General features: G+C 35.9%; 1 protein-coding gene across 1 annotated transcript in view; it reads left to right on the top strand.

Moving 5' to 3' along the window:
• Positions 1 to 16247, top strand: part of GBE1 (1,4-alpha-glucan branching enzyme 1) — a 274655-nt gene that overhangs the window by 121750 nt on the left and 136658 nt on the right.

The following is a 16247-nucleotide window of genomic DNA, read 5'->3' as shown; positions in this document are numbered from 1 at the left end:
ATTTTTCAGCCTAAATTAGATGACTTGCATATGAAGGAAATTCATACGTTGTTTCTGGATATTGTGCATTATTTTATATTTCACAGCCATTCAGGAAACACTCATGCCCGATAAGGCAGTGTAGTAGGTGAGACAAGAAGCAAGATGGTAGAGGGCTCCTGGCCTAGCCTCACTGCGGCACAAACTGATCAATCATTCTTATCCTCAGGCTTTTTATTATAGAAGGAGGCAGAGTTTGGGGGCTAATATAATTTTGCTCATGAAGGTATTTTGCATTCATGTCACCTTTTGAACATTAATTTTTATGCCACAGATTTATAGCAAATAAAAAAGACTAAATCTTCATTAATTCTGTGATAGATTAGGTTGGTGCAAAAGTAATTGTGGTTTTTGTCCTTACTTTTATTGGCAGAAAACTGCAATTACATAACTCTACTAATTACATCATTGAGTAAATCTTATAGAAGTAGAAATTCAATTAATTGAACTCTCTGGTTTATATTTGGATAAATGAGGGTTGACTCTTTTGTAGAAGTGTGCCTTATGAAAGAAATATATTTATTACATAGTTAGATTTTTATGTTTTAAAATAATTATTCTGTAGAACTATACCTTAAAAAGAAATACATTAAGTGGATGGATTTTTATATTATACAACATTTTTATTTTATGCACGTGTTTATCCTAGTGTACCTTGCTGTACCAAAGTGCATTTAAACTTAGCCAATTTTCTAAACAAAAGGGATCATACATCATTGTTTTCCAAAACATTTCTATTACAGAAATTGAGACAAACTCAACATTGTTATTTAATACTTGTCTTCTTTTTTATTGAATTAGCTATTAATCTTTCTCATGTGCATGCTTTTGGTAAATAAAGCATCATATGGTTTATTTTATTTGTTTTTTTTTTCTGCTGTCATATAGGCTTAGTCCTCCGTAAATATAGTTTTATTAAATTGCATTTGTATTATCCTACATGCCATTCTATTTGACCAATATTGAACTTTTCCCATTTTATAGAATTAGTATTTTCTATATAGATTTATACTATTAATGTATTAGGGTTCTCTAGCGGGAGAGAACTAATAGGATATATATATATATATATATATATGAAGCTATATATATATCAAGGGGAGTTTATGATGAGAACTGACTCATACAATCACAAGGTAAAGTCCCACAGTAGGCCATTTGCAAGCTGAAGAGCCAGGAAGCTAGTCCAATAGTACAGCCTTTAGTCTGTGGTGAAAGTCTCAAGAGTCCAAAAGCTGAGGAACTTGGAATTTGATATTCGAGGACAGGAAGCATCCAGTACAGGAGAAAGATGGAGGCTGGAAGACTAAGCTAGTCTAGTTTTTCCACGTTCCTCTGCCTGCTTTTATTCTGGCTGTGCTGGCAGCTGATTAGATGGTGCCCACCCAGATTGAGGGTGGGTCTGCTTTTCCCAGTCACTGACTCACATGTTAATCTCCTTTGGCAACACCCTCACGGACATATCCAGAAACAATACCTTGCATCCTTCAATCCGATCAAGTTGACAGTCAGTATAAACCATCACAATTAACCATCACAATTAGTTATGACATTATTAAACAATATGGATAAAATCCTCCAAAGCCAGTGTATATAAATTCATTTAAACAAACACATCTTAGCATTCATGATCAAAGTCCTACTTTGCTCTTTTGGTTATTTATTGCTGCTTAATAAACAAGCCAAATATTTAGTGACTTAACAGCAATATTTGCTTTGTTCCCAAACTCACAATTTGGGTATACCTCAGTGTGGACTGCTCTTCTTTTCTTCACCTTGTGTCAGCTGGGGTGGCTCATGTAGGGGACAGGGCATCTGCTTTCAGGATGGTTCACTCACATGGCCTACAGTTGGTGCTGTCAGCTAGGAGCCTAGCCTTGGTTGTGAGATTGAGGACCCTAGCTCCTCTCCTCCTAGCCCACTCCACAGACAACGTGGGCTTTCTCACAAGAGTGACAGTCCCAAAAGACAGGATGTGCAAGCTGCCATTTTATATGGTCTGGGTTTAGAACCTGGCAGAGTGCCATTTCTGCTGAAAGCTACTGGTCAATCACAGTTTCAAGAAAACTTGAAAACTTGTTAGTTTATCTAATAAAACTTGTTAGATATGAACATTTTTGCACATAGCCTTAAAATCCCTTAACACCCTTCCCTTTGAAGGGGCGTTAAGTTATTTTAACCACACACAACAAATATGCCGCTTTATAAATTCAAAAGAGATGTATTGAAATACCTGTTCGTGTGGAAATATTATTTACTCAACCATATTTCTCTTATGAGAAATATCAGAGAGTTATGTCTGAAATAGGCAATTTAAAAAAAAAATACACCTTTCATTATAAAATAATGCCATTGTAGATAATTAGAAAATGTAAAAAGGCACACAAAATTCAAAATAAAAAACTATATTTAAAAAATGTGAACAGCGTACTTGTATTTAGCTATATGTGAATGCATTTAATGAATATTCCTTACATGCATATAAATACGTAACCCAATCCTTCACTTTCACCCTCTTCATAAAATAGCTACTCTGCCTGTAATTTTGAGTTTGTTCCTTATTCAGATGAAATCAGAGACTACAACTTATATTTCATATTTTAAATATGAATATTTGCACCCCTTGCATTTGTCAGGCTGATTAATTTTATAACCCATTGACAAATAGACATAAATATGGCACATGGCTTGCTTAAGACCTAAGCCTCTTCTTTGAAAACTTCTGTCATAATTTTTGAAATGATTATATTTACTGTTTGAAAAAATTGATGTTATAGAATTGCTTCTGTAGAGATACGCTACTGATGCTCATTTTATCCTATCTATATGTCACAACCTGTCACCATTTAGAATCTGTGATTCAAGTGCCATCATCAAAGTTATCAGAATTAAATCTCTTACTCTGAGTAATACCAGAGATCCTGACTGTGCTGTTTCATTACCTGCTATGAATAAATTTCCAATCAGGAGCTGCCCATGTTTTAATTTTCTGTCTACTCGGCTGAACTGCCTTCTAGTTTTGCTAAATTAGTAATGACAGTTCATAACAGAGATTGGGTTGTCCTTTATTTGGTAAAGAGAACTTTCTGACAAGTATGTCACCCATAAGTTTCAAGAGTTTCTAGAATTAGTAATAATGAATATAATGTAGTGGCCCCAGTTTTAAATTCTGTTTGCATATTCCTCTGGCACTATATAAATGCACGTTTAAGACAATGAAAATTTGTTAGGTTTAAATAACTATTATGCCATAACCATTACTAGACCTTCAAATGAATAACTTTTGTTTGTTAAATATTTCTTTCAAAGATAAAATACTGACTTCTAAAGGAGATAGCAAAGTAGATCTAATGCTCATGTTTTTCCTCTTTAAACTTATGTTTGGACAGAAAATTAATATAGTTACATTTCATCGGCTTTAGTTCATAATATGGTAACCGTTAGGCTGAAAGATATTCTCTTTTCTTGAGCAACTAGAGTTGTTTTCAGAAACAAAAATGAGTCCAGTTGGCCTTTTTAGGGTCATAAGTATGTGGAATAAAGTACCCTTAGTATAGACACTATATATAATATTTGGGGCTTCTTAACTATGGTAGGCGTTTTCTACAAGTTACAATGTGGAAGGAAATTCAGCGGGTTCTCCCTGCTCAGAGTGGATGTTTGTGTCTGAGGTAATTATTCTATGATACCTTACCATATGGCTTTTCTATGGTTAATTAGAATTGAGGTAGAATGGTAAGCCAGCCGTGCATTCCTGAGGTAAACCCTCATGGCCATAGATGCCAGTATTCTAAACAAAATTTTAGCATAATTATATGGGATGTTACATCATGACCAAATCAGTTCTCAATGACAAATATTAATTTGAGGATTATTATGCATCAGTATACTAGCAAATGAGTATATGACACCATCATGATTAGCAAGATTATTTAAAAACTAAGCAACCATGACATGAATGGAAAACTCTAAAATATTTTTAAGAAGATTTTTAAGCCATGCACTACTTTTTGATTTTGTCATTGAATTACAAAAAGAACAGTTCACCCAATGACAAAAACAAACAAACAAAATACAGAAAAAATAGCATACAAAGGAGAAATGTGTACAACCACATTTGAAAACAATTTGGCATTATTTGGTAAAGTTAGAGAGATATATATACTATGATCCATTAGTCAGTATATATGCTTGGAGCATATGTTTGTCAGAAATTTTGGAAAGATAGAGTTAAAAAAAAATCACTCCTTTCAGAGTACAGTAGGCTCCCCCATTTATCAGTGGTTTTGCTTTCTGTGATTTGAGTTACTCATAGTACTTTAGCCTGAAAATATTAAATGGAAAATTCCAGAAATAATCAGTTCATAAATTTTTGATTAGTTTTCAATGGTAGCCTAATGCTACGTCACAATGAGGTCATTCACCTCACTTCATTTTGTCATGTAGGCATTGTATCATCTTCATAGCATCGCAAGAATAAGAGTGAGTACAGTACAATATTTTGAGAGAAAGATATTCACATACATTTTATTACAGTATATTGTTATAATTGTTCTATTTTATTAGTTATTGTTAATCTCTTATTGTGCCTAATTTATACATAAAACTTTATCATAGGTATATATATGTAAAGACACCGTGTATATAGTGTTTGGTATTATCCATGGTTTCAGGCATCCACTAGCAGTCTTGGACTGTATCTACTAAAAATAAGGGAGAGCTAATGTATTTGTTTTTAATTTCACTGGATGGATTTCAAAGCACTGAATTTTTTTTTTTTATAATTGAAGTAATATAGCATCTTTTTAGGCATATAAACACCTGCCTTATATGCTTTATAGAAACAAATGATGACTGGACATGGTGGCTCACACCTGTAATCCCGGCATTTTGGGAGGCCAAGGAGGGCGGTCACCTGAGGTTGGGAGTTCGAAACCAGCCTGACCAATATGGAGAAACCCTGTCTCTACAAAATTAGCCGGGTGTGGTGGTGCATGCCTGTAATCCCACCTACTTGGGAGGCTGAGGCAGGAGAATTGCTTGAACCTGGGAGGCAGAGGTTGCAGTGAGCCAAGATTGCACCATTGCACTCCAGCCTGGACAACAACAGCAAAACTCCTTTTCAAAAAAAAAAAAAAAAAAAAAGCCGAGAAACAAATGATGAATGATTAAAAGACATTTTGGACATAGTTTAGCAAACAGCTAACTATTCCAAAGGGAGTCAGACAGTAAAAACTAAGCAGTAACTTATAGCCTGTTCTTCATTGAGAATCTTATAATCTCACAGTATGATTGTTAATAACTTTTGAGAGTATTGGGTGTCCCATTAAAAGTCTTCTTTTTTTCTTAGTAGTTTTTCTTTCCCTTTCAGCATTTATTCCTTGTTAAAACCAGAATCTTATTTCAGCTTGATTAAGGAGAACAGTTAAATCTACTACTCTTTCAAATAAAGTAGAGTTAGCTTCAAAATTCAGACAGACTAATTCTCTTCTGTAAAAGAGATTAAGAAAGTTGCTATATCAGTCTAATCTGTCTGGATTTGAGTTTGAATGGTAGAAATATAACTTCTCTCACGGGGTTTATGAGATTACTCAGTCTAGCAGAAAAGTTTCTATTGATGCAGAGTGTAGCACAGGAGTAAGGATTTACCGTCTTTGTATAAACTTGGTTCCTGGTATTATCTGCCTCGTTTATTCCCCACAAGCCTAAAATTTAGGTGCACAGGGATATTTTGAAAGTATCTTGAGTATTTATGTCTGACTCACCTATAACGTTCACCTTCTCAAATTCAGACTTATGCTGAAGTAGGACAGTTCTACTGGGTAGTTTACCTTAAGTTTAAATGCTGCTCATTGCCCTAAAACATCTCTCTGTTTTCTTCTCTTTCGCTTGAAACAGTGGTTGGTGCGTGCTTGTGAAAATGGTCTTAAGGTCCCTATTCAAGTGATTACCATTTAAGTCTGAGAATTATGTGGGATCTATAGTAATAATGGTTTTATGACCTTTTAAAATAAGCAGGTTAAAAGTGGGAAAAAATCAATTTTTCTGTTTGTGTCTGGGTATAACAAAACAGCTTGTTTAAGCATGTCTGTTTTCTACAGAATGGACTAGCAGTTTTGAAGTTATGAAGAGATATTTCATGGTTTTCTAGCTGAATGATTTCCTTAGTGTTATGCTGCAGATAAATAAGTAACTCATGTTATATTGAGCCACTTACTTTCAGAAAATATAGGTATTTCTTATAATTTTGAAAGCTTCCATATATAAGTAATACAAAATTATTCGTCTTTGAGGACCTTATTCCCATTAGCTTAGATTAGTGATCAGGCAGATTTTTATCTAACTTTTCCATTTCCCATCCACATTGTATAATGTTGAATCATCACTACTGAGTTGTAAATTGGATCTTTGCTCTTCCTTCTGTTTCTTTCACCATATGCAAGAGAAGCCAATAGCCACAGGATTTGCTTCGTTGTCTACTTCTGGGTTTAACTGTCTCCCCAAGATAAGACTTTTACCGTATACCCTTTCAAATTGTATCCATTCAACGCATCAGGAAAACTTGGGGGCAGTTACAGTTACATTTTCTCGTAGTGCTTTAGGAAACAAAACACATGGTAGCCAACTTTTCTGAGACTGGAGCTGTGTTCTTAACACCGTGTTAAGAGTAGTGAAGGAGGCCGATGAGCTGTCCAGGTGGGTTCCCCTTGTCTTTGTGAAATTATGATATTCATGATGGTTACTATCTTATGTTCATTCATGCAATTTTGAAGCATTAGGTGCTTTACATGCTTCTCAGACCACTTGATATAAAATAATTCATCCAGTCCCTCCTGTGCTTCCCTGTCACATGTTCCTTCACTAACTTTTCTCCATTGTCTTTCCCACCATGTGACATTTGGAGTAGTTGTTTATTTTTTAATTTTAGTGATATATTTGTTGTTTCCATATTAAATGTGAAAGGAAATTTAATAATTTATTGAGTCTCATGGAATATATTTTATTTGCAGTAAAATACCTGTCCTTTTTCCCTGTCTCTTGATCTCTCTTTCTCTCTCTCTCTCTCTCTCATAAACTTTTCACCATCATGCTTGCCATGGAGGCGACACTGCAAAGTGATGTGATAGATTCCTGTTCTTTAGTACTGAATACGGTGAAGAAAGCCACACCAGATGTTTTCCCCCCAAATACTAATTACAACATGAATAATAGCAATAATCATGTATACTATATAGAATTAAGATTAATTGATGATTTAATACACAATATAAAGTGGGTGGTTTTAGAATTGGATGATCTTTACCTCTCTGCTCTTGAAACAAACTGCTTACATTTGAGTTTCAGTTTCATGTAGAAAGAACTCATAATGCTATTATTTATATGCCATAGGGCAGTGGTTCAGACTGCATAAAATCACACAATTGAAAATGTGCAACAAGCTAGAATATAGAATATCATGGAAAGTTTGGAGTTATACTTTCAGAGTTTTACTAAAGGATAAAAGCAGGACTCGCAAGCGAGCGCGGTAACCGAGAGAAGCAGGCCAGGTGGTTCTTACTGGCAACCTGGCAAACGGATCTCCTCCGAGGTGGCTGCCATTCACAAACCATTTGGAATACAATTGTCAGTGGCTTTCATGTTGAGAATGTGCACCCATGGAGCCACATCTTCTAGTTATTTAAGTCAGGAACCCACATTTTATATGAAACCTCCACATGTTAAAATATCATACAATTAGTTTAAAGTGTTCATTCACTGTGCATACCAAAGCAACATACATGCAGGATGGATAAAAACCAGTCACTAAGGCTATGTCTGGGTTTCAAAATGTGCCTTAGGAGACGCACAACGAATCAGATTCTACCAAACTACCAAATAAATTAAGCTGTAAGTCAAATCTAATAAGGACAACTATAACTTCATAGCTTAAATACAGTATTAATACTCAATTTATTTTGTATTAGCAATGATAATTTTATAAGCCTCAACTATTAGTATGATATTATCGCTTAGCAAAATTGTGTAACGTCTCCTCGATTTTAAGTAGTAGAGGAATAAACAAAATAAGTGTCATTTAATATCAGGCTCAGTAAAGCAAAATATAAATTTATTAAATAAATCTACATAGTTAAAATTTGGAAACCTGGTTTCTTTTAATGCTTTGCATCTAAGTTGCCATTAATTTGTTTTTTAAAATATAAATATAGATACTGATCTTACAGGGAGTATAGAGAATCGGTATAGGCCTGGGCTCAAGTAGCAGTTCACCACTTACTAGCATGTAACCACAGCCAGATTAATCTTTCTAAGTTTAAGTTTAATTTCCCCCTGTAAAATATTAATAAGATTATAGTTTATCTACCTCATATAATTGTGAAGAGCTCGTTACACACTTCCCCTAGTGTCTCAATTAGTTGCGGTAATTGTCATTGTCACTATCATCGCAATATCCTTGTCATGATTATCGGTGGTCAGACTTCCTAGCCAGCCTCATTCTCTGAAACACAACTACAAGCATGAAAACAAGTAATAGTATTTTTTTCAGGAGCCAAAACGTGTACCATAATGTTTATGGATATTTGTTCATTGTTGTATCACACTATTTTTAAAAGGATGTCAAGCTGTTTTTTGGTAGAAGGACAAAATTAAGAATAATTGTGGAACTGACCAATTGTGATCAACATCTAACAGTATTGAGAAGTCACTGCTAAAAACAATGGAAGAAAGAGAAAATGCATCAAGGTCAGAAACCAAAATCGAATGCACAGCATTCTAAGGCCACTTAGGTGCAGCGGCAAACAGCTCCGCATAGTGTAATTGTCCCTCTGGGCATCGTTAGACTGCAGTATAGTGTAATAATTGATGATAATGAGTCTGAGTCATGAAAAAAAAACTTCATGTTCAAAATTTCTTTTAAGATGCCAGGAAAAAGCAAAATATATAATCCTTTGGGTATATACCTAGTAATGGGATCGCTGAGTCAAATGGTATTTCTAGTTCTAGATCCTTGAGGAATCGCCACACTGTCTTCCACAATGGTTGAACTAATTTACACTCCCACCAACAGTGTAAAAGCCTTCCTATTTCTCCACATCCTCTCCAGCATCTGTTGTTTCCTGGCTTTTTAATGATCACCTTTCTGACTGGTGTGAGATGGTATCTCATTGTGGTTTTGATTTGCATTTCTCTAATGACCAGTGATGAGCTTTTTTTTTTCCATCTTTATTGGCCACATAAATGTCTTCTTTTGAAAAGTGTCTGTTCCTATCCTTCACCCACTTTTTGATGGGGTTGTTTGTTTTTTTCCTGTAAATTTGTTTAAGTTCCTTGTAGATTCTGGATATTAGCTCTTTGTCAGATGGATAGATCATTCTACTATAAAGACACATGCCCACGTATGTTTATTGCAGCACTATTCACAATAGCCAACTTGGAACCAACCCAAATGTCCATCAATGTTAGACTGGATAAAGAAAATGTGGCACATACACACCATGGAATACTATGCAGCCATAAAAAAGAGTTAGTTCATATTCTTTACAGGGACGTGGATGAAGCTGGAAGCCATCATTCTCAGCAAACTAACACAGACACAGAAAACCAAACACTGCAGGTTCTCACTCATAAGTGGGAGTCAAACAAGGAGAACACATGAGGATAGAGAGGGGAACATCACACACCAGGGCCTGTTGGGGGGTGGGGGACAAGGGCAGGGATAGCATTAGGAGAAATACCTGATGTAGATGACAGGTTGATGGGTATATAAAACCACCGAGGCACATGTATACCTATGTATCAAACCTGCACATTTTGCACATGTATCCCAGAACTTAAAGTATAATTTAAAAAAGTAAAATATAATTTCAAAGTGTTTCCACTAAAAATTTTTATTTTTTATTTATTTATTTATTTTTTTGAGACAGAGCCTTGCTCTGTCGCCAGGCTATAGTGCAGTGGTGCAATCTCGGCTTACTGCAATCTCTGCCTCCCAGGTTCAAGGGATTCTCCTGCCTCAGCCTTCCGAGTACCTGCGACTACAGGTGCACACCACCACAATCGGCTATTTTTTTTTTTTTTTTTGTATTTTAGTAGAGATGGGGTTTCACCATGTTGACCAGGATAGTTTCGATCTCCTGACCTTGTGATCTGCCCACCTCGGCCTCCCAAATTGCTGGAATTACAGGTGTGAGCCACCATGCCTGGTCATTGTTAAATTTTTAAATGTTGTTTTAGGGATTAAGTTAACGTTACCTGTCTACTGTGTTTTAATGAAGGATTACTGTGTAGATTTTATGTGGACTACTTTGTTTCCCTCCAATGTCGAATAAATGAAGCATTCCTCCACTTATGTTTTAAATCTGCAGGTGCCAAAGGCATATTACTAATCAGTTACTGAATTGACTACCTTGCTTATTTTGCATTTTATATCAGGGAATATCTTTTTTTTTTTTTTTTTTTTCTTTTTAAAGACAGAGTATCCCTCTGTTGCCCAGGCTGGAGTGCAGTGGTGCACAATCATGGCTCATGACAGCCTTGACCTCCCATACCCAAGCAATCCTCCCACCTAAGCCTACTGAGTAGCTAGGACCAATGGCAAATGCCACCATGCCTGGCTAATTATTTTTATTTTTTGTAGAGATGGGGCCTTACTGTGTTCCCCAGGCTGGTCTCTACCTGCATAGCTCAAGTGATCCTCCCACTTCAGCCTCTGAAAGTGCTAGGATTATAGGCATGAGCCATCATGCACAGCCTAGGGAAAGTCTTACATATTTCTTAGGATCCTGTTTTATGATGCTCTTTTCTGAGAGGAAAACAGGATTTTATTCTCAGAACATTTACTCTGAATCAAAATTTTTTGTCTTTTTCAATAATGGAGTTAGGTGAAATTTTTTTCATGTAACGCCTAAGCTATTTTCTATAATATTGACTAGTTTAACTCGATTGTGTGTTTAAAGTATTATTTCAACACGTAATCAGTAGTAAACAAATGTAAAAATCAGTTGAGAAACAAGATATTTTACATATTTTAGAGGTATTAAGTTTTTGAAATTTGGTGTATATTTTGCACTTAGAGCACATCTCAATTTGGATGTTAAGTTTTCATCAGAAATACTTGATATGTGTATTTAATATTCATAATTTTACAGCAAAAAGTTGATTCATCTACCTGAATTATTTCAAACATACTTAAGTTTTGCAGTAATGGAAATGAGTGTCAGTTTTTGAATCTACATCAATATAAAATACAATTAAACATCCAGTTTTCCAGCCTCCCTAGCCAGGTTTCCAGGGCTCAGTAGCCCCATGTGAATTGCATTGAATGACACAAGTATAGCAAGTAGTCTGAAGGCTCTTGCTGTTATGGCTTTGTAATCATTACATTGGGTAAATCTATGTCCATTTATTGAGTTAGGTGGTTATAATAACATTTTATTTTTCAATAAACACTTTTAGTAGCAATAAACTAAAAAAGTATATGTTTTATGAAAAGTACTAGATGTCTCTTTCACAAGAAATTAGACATGTAACTTAAACAAAATAGTGACTAATTATTAATCCATTGCCAAGAATTGCTTTATACAACTCTCAGTAAAATCACCAATTTGTCAGCCAGTCAACACATGTAAGTAATTATTCTGGCTTGTTTTTACCTCTCAAATATGACTCAGGCAGAAGTGAATTAGGATGAATGAATTAGTTGTATAAAATTTAGTTATCCTGGGATTAAGATGAGATAAATAATTTAGCAACATACTCTGTTGTTCATATATACATATATATGCAATTGTTCTTTCTCCTTTATATTTTAAAGGGTAGGCTATTTGCTTAAATAATGGGTAGAATATATAAATATGTGGTGAAATAGACTGTTCAATTGAGTTTTGTCATGAATTTTCAAAGAAGTTTCATTAATTAAATTTTGTAAATATGACATGATCATTTACATAGAGAAAACAATGTTAGCAGTAATGAAGAAACTCATTACTGGCTCTTTGGCATTTTGCCTAACTCTGATCAGAATGTTTGATTTCTATCATTTGCCATTCTTCCACAGTGATCTCATTAATAAATCACTTTTCAGATTTCCCAGAGCTCTTGCTCTCACTGTTAGAGTCCACAAGATTCCATCTAGGGTCTTCTTCATGTTCTTATCTGTATGCTTTTCCTGAGTTCTCCTTCATGTCCATGATATGCATTCTTTCAAGAATTCAGTACCTTTTTGTTGTAGAGACTATGCTGCACCTGGTCACCTTGAAGAAGAGAAAGACATGGCCCCTTTTTCAGGAAATGAAAAGTCTAAAGAGGATGATACACAATATGTATGCTAATGCAACCCAGGGTGACATATTGATAGTTGAAGATACATATAGGAGGGCCGCCTGAGTCTGAAAGGGGAGTGGAATTGTCATAAAAGCCTCTGGAACAAATGGCCCCTCCCTATATCTGATTTGGAGTGGGCAAGTCACGTAAACTCTCTGTGTCGGAGATTCTTCTTTAAAATACTAATTTAAAGGGTGCCTACCTCATGGAGCTATTATAAGATTTAAAAGATTAAAAATATGTGGCCAAGCAATGTGGCTCACTCCTGTAATCCTAGCCTGTTGCCCCCATGCTTTGGAGGCTTAGGTGGGAGGATCACTGGAGGCCAAGAGTTTGAAGTTACAGTGAGGTATGATTGCACCACTGCCCACTGCGTTCCAGCCTGGGTGACAAAGTAGAAATAACAACAACAACAACAGCAAATATATATACAATATATGATTTTCTTATAACAGTTCTTGGCATATTATAAGAATTAGTACTGTTTCTTTTAACTGCCGTGGTTTATTCTAAAATTAGACTTCTCCGTTGAGCTTGAATTGATGTATCATATAAACAACATACATTCATTTAACTGTTACAATTCCTCCCCTCTTTATTTTGCTTCCACATGATTTTTCAAATCCAGGTTCTCTTTCTTACTCCCCACCCTGTGTTAAAAATTCTGTTATTATTCACCTCCACTCTTTGTTCTCTTCCATGTGAGTATGTGTTTTATTATACCAGTTATTGGATTGCGTTATTATTATGTTTAGATTGCTTTTCTCCTTTATACTAAGCCAACAATACAAGTTTCAGCAGGGCAAAGACCATGTTTATCTTGTTTCCCGCTTTATTCCTCAGGACTGGAATGGTGCGTGACACATTTAAACACAGATTTGTTGAATGAATAAATAAATGAATACATTTGTGCTAGTTCTTCCAAATTAGAATATAGATCTTACAATCCTCTTCCTTAAGCAAGTACCTCAGAACCTGCAAGAGAATAGACTGTCAAAAGTTTGTCCAGATGAGTAGAAATGAAGCCCATTATTTTTTGAAGTAACACTTTTTGAATAGTTTAGGTCCTTTTATACGCAGATATAGAAAATGGTGTTTCACTTCATTCAAGAAGTAACAGTGGCATCCAGGTTTATTATAGCTCTTTGTTCCATTTAACTTCTTTGGGAAAGTGGGAAATAATCCACTAAGGAGGAAAGCTCAGCAGGAAATCAGGAAGTGTAGTACATGAAGGTGTTCAGTGCTCAAATACAGTTGGAACACCCCACATTAAATCCAATTCAGCACCTTTCTTTAGAATCAAAATTCTTGGGATCTAATTAGCTAATATGCATTTTGAATCTCCAAGTAAGTGCTATACAGTAATACTTCATTTTTCAGATGTATTTGACCTTGAAGCACTTTAAAGGAGTCTGAACATGGCTTAAGGGGTTTTCAAGGATCTGGCTCTAGTCTCATCTTGACATCCTTTTTCTCTTGCGTACTAAGCTCTAGCCACTGTAGTGCTTTTCCGGCACTGGGGCTGTTGTGCATGCTTTTTTTTTTTGTCTGCAGTGTTTCCCTGGTATCCATCTCCGGTTTGTTTTCTGGTCCTCAGTGTAAAAGCCCCTTCTTGTCTTCGCCAGTCTAACATCAGTTTGTCGGGAGTGCTTGCTCAAGGCTTCCTCTTTTTATCCTTCACTTATTTATAATCTGTAGTTAAAAGTTGTGATTGTCTTTGCATTTTATATTCTGAAATACAACTTACCTATTTTTCTTTTGATTTTCACCTTTAGGAGCTATTCCATTGCATAAGTGTACATAAGTAAATTCTGTATTATAAACATTGTTAATGGTCATTTTACTTTTGTTTTGCAAAGAACATCCTGTTTGAACCTTATGTCCTTGAAAGAAAATGAAATGTTTTACTACTGCCTTAACCAATACAGATAGAGTGATGATAGCATGAACTCGTGAGGGGGTGAAATTAGAATAGATGCGCTTTGGCATTCAGGCTTTGCTGTTTCTGAGCTGTGAGCTGCTCCTTACTGAGCAGTGCTGGCATTGTTTTGTTGTTTACTTGATTGAAATCTTACCACCCGGAAAGTAACATCAAAATGTAGTACTATGTATTTACAACATACAAGTTAAGGAAATGAAGTCTCTTTATGGTTATTTCTCTAGCAGAAGATAATAGCGCAACCTGCTTCAGTAATTGCACTTTTTAAAATAAAACACAATTTCAGCCTTTCCTCATCAGCCCGTCAGAAGTTTCTCTGGCTGCCTTTCTTCCTCTCCTTCTCATTCTTCCTCATTCCCTTTCCCTTTCTCCCCATACTCCAATCGATACCAGCTGTACATTTGGTGATTGAGCTTTGTGATATTTGAAAGAAGATAGCCAAAAACTAAAAATTACAGTCAGGGTCACGCGTGGTGACTCTCCTGTAATCTCAGCACTTTGGGAGGCTGAGGTGGCAGAATCACTTAAGCACTGGAGTTTAAGACCACCCTAGGTAACATAGCGAAACCCTGTCTCTACAACAAACTTCAAATGAAATTACCTGAGCCTAGTGGTGCATGCCTGTAGTCTTTGATACTTGGGAGGCTGAGATGGGAGGATTGCTTGAGCCCAGGAGTCCGAGGCTGCAGTGATCTATGATCATGCCACTGCACTCCAGCCTGGGCAACAGGGTGAGACACAGTCTAAAAAAAAAAAAAAAGAAAAGAAAAAACAAAGTCCAGGATTTTATTTTTTATTGGTACTTATCAATTTGAGGAAAGATGTAAGGGAATAGTTGTCTCTATGTTCTTTCTAAAAGTCTTAATTTACCGACTCCAGGTGCCTCCAGTGATTGAAGTGTAAAATATTAAAAAAGCTTAACCAATTCAAAAGTAGGAATGTCAGAATCAAATATCCTGAGAAGAAGCTATCAGTAGTGTCTAGACTCTTAGATAGTATTCTCTTAACTGATAAAGACCCGAAAATATCTCCTATCAAGGCCGGAGTGAAGCATTCTGTTCTTGGTTTCTTTGTTTGTCTTCCCTCCGCAGCCTCCCTCCCTCTCCCTCTCCTTCTCCCTCTCCCTTTCTGTCTCCCCCTCATCCTCCTTCCCCCCCTCCCTAATAACATGAGGGCAGGCAGGGTTCTGAGGCGGGGAGGGATCTGAATCTGTGTCAGGAAAAGTGGAGCCCTGGTTGTATTTTAGGGCCCTCCTCTTTGTCTTCCCTGTGGTTGGCTCTTTTCCCTGCTGCACTGATTATTTTAGCAGGTAGAAAAAAGTGGCTGCTGCTAGAAAGTTTCCTTAAGAAATGTGAATATTTTAGGCTATTTGAGCATAAATGTAGCTAATTCAGACACACTGGGAACAAACCAGAAGGAGACTTGGTTCTTTTCCACTCTTTCTTCAGGATGCATTAACATCCCGTAGAAAGTGGAGATCTGCTTCTTGTATTGTGTGTTTTAAGTTATGTTACCTTATAGATATGAACTAGCTCATGTAAATATCCACTAGGTTATTTTCTTATTTGTTTACATGTTATGTGTGTGTGTATGCATGTGTATCACATCTAAAGTCCAAAAGTTTACAACCGTTGATCATATATTATTTAATATTTTGGTTTTTTGCTGATAACTGCAATTCATAATCTCAACATACCTAACATTTATAGACAATCGGGAAAGAATATACATTTCTAGACTGTGCAAGTGGGAGGTTTAGTTTAAAAATAGGTATGGAATACTCTGTTTCTGTATTAAATATATGAATATTACGTGTTAGGAGCAGGAGGCTTCATAAACAAATGTTGATGCCTAAGTAATATGCTTGTGAGAATCCTGGTATGCTCAGGCTGTGTCTTCACCCAAATCTCATCTTGAATTGTAATCTCCACAATCCCCATAATCTCCA

The sequence above is a fragment of the Rhinopithecus roxellana genome, chromosome 1 (genome assembly GCF_007565055.1).
Source record: "Rhinopithecus roxellana isolate Shanxi Qingling chromosome 1, ASM756505v1, whole genome shotgun sequence".
In the NCBI taxonomy this organism is placed as follows: domain Eukaryota; kingdom Metazoa; phylum Chordata; class Mammalia; order Primates; family Cercopithecidae; genus Rhinopithecus; species Rhinopithecus roxellana.
The sequence above is the reverse complement of the archived record's forward strand: the minus strand, read 5'-3'. Positions and strand labels throughout refer to the sequence as shown.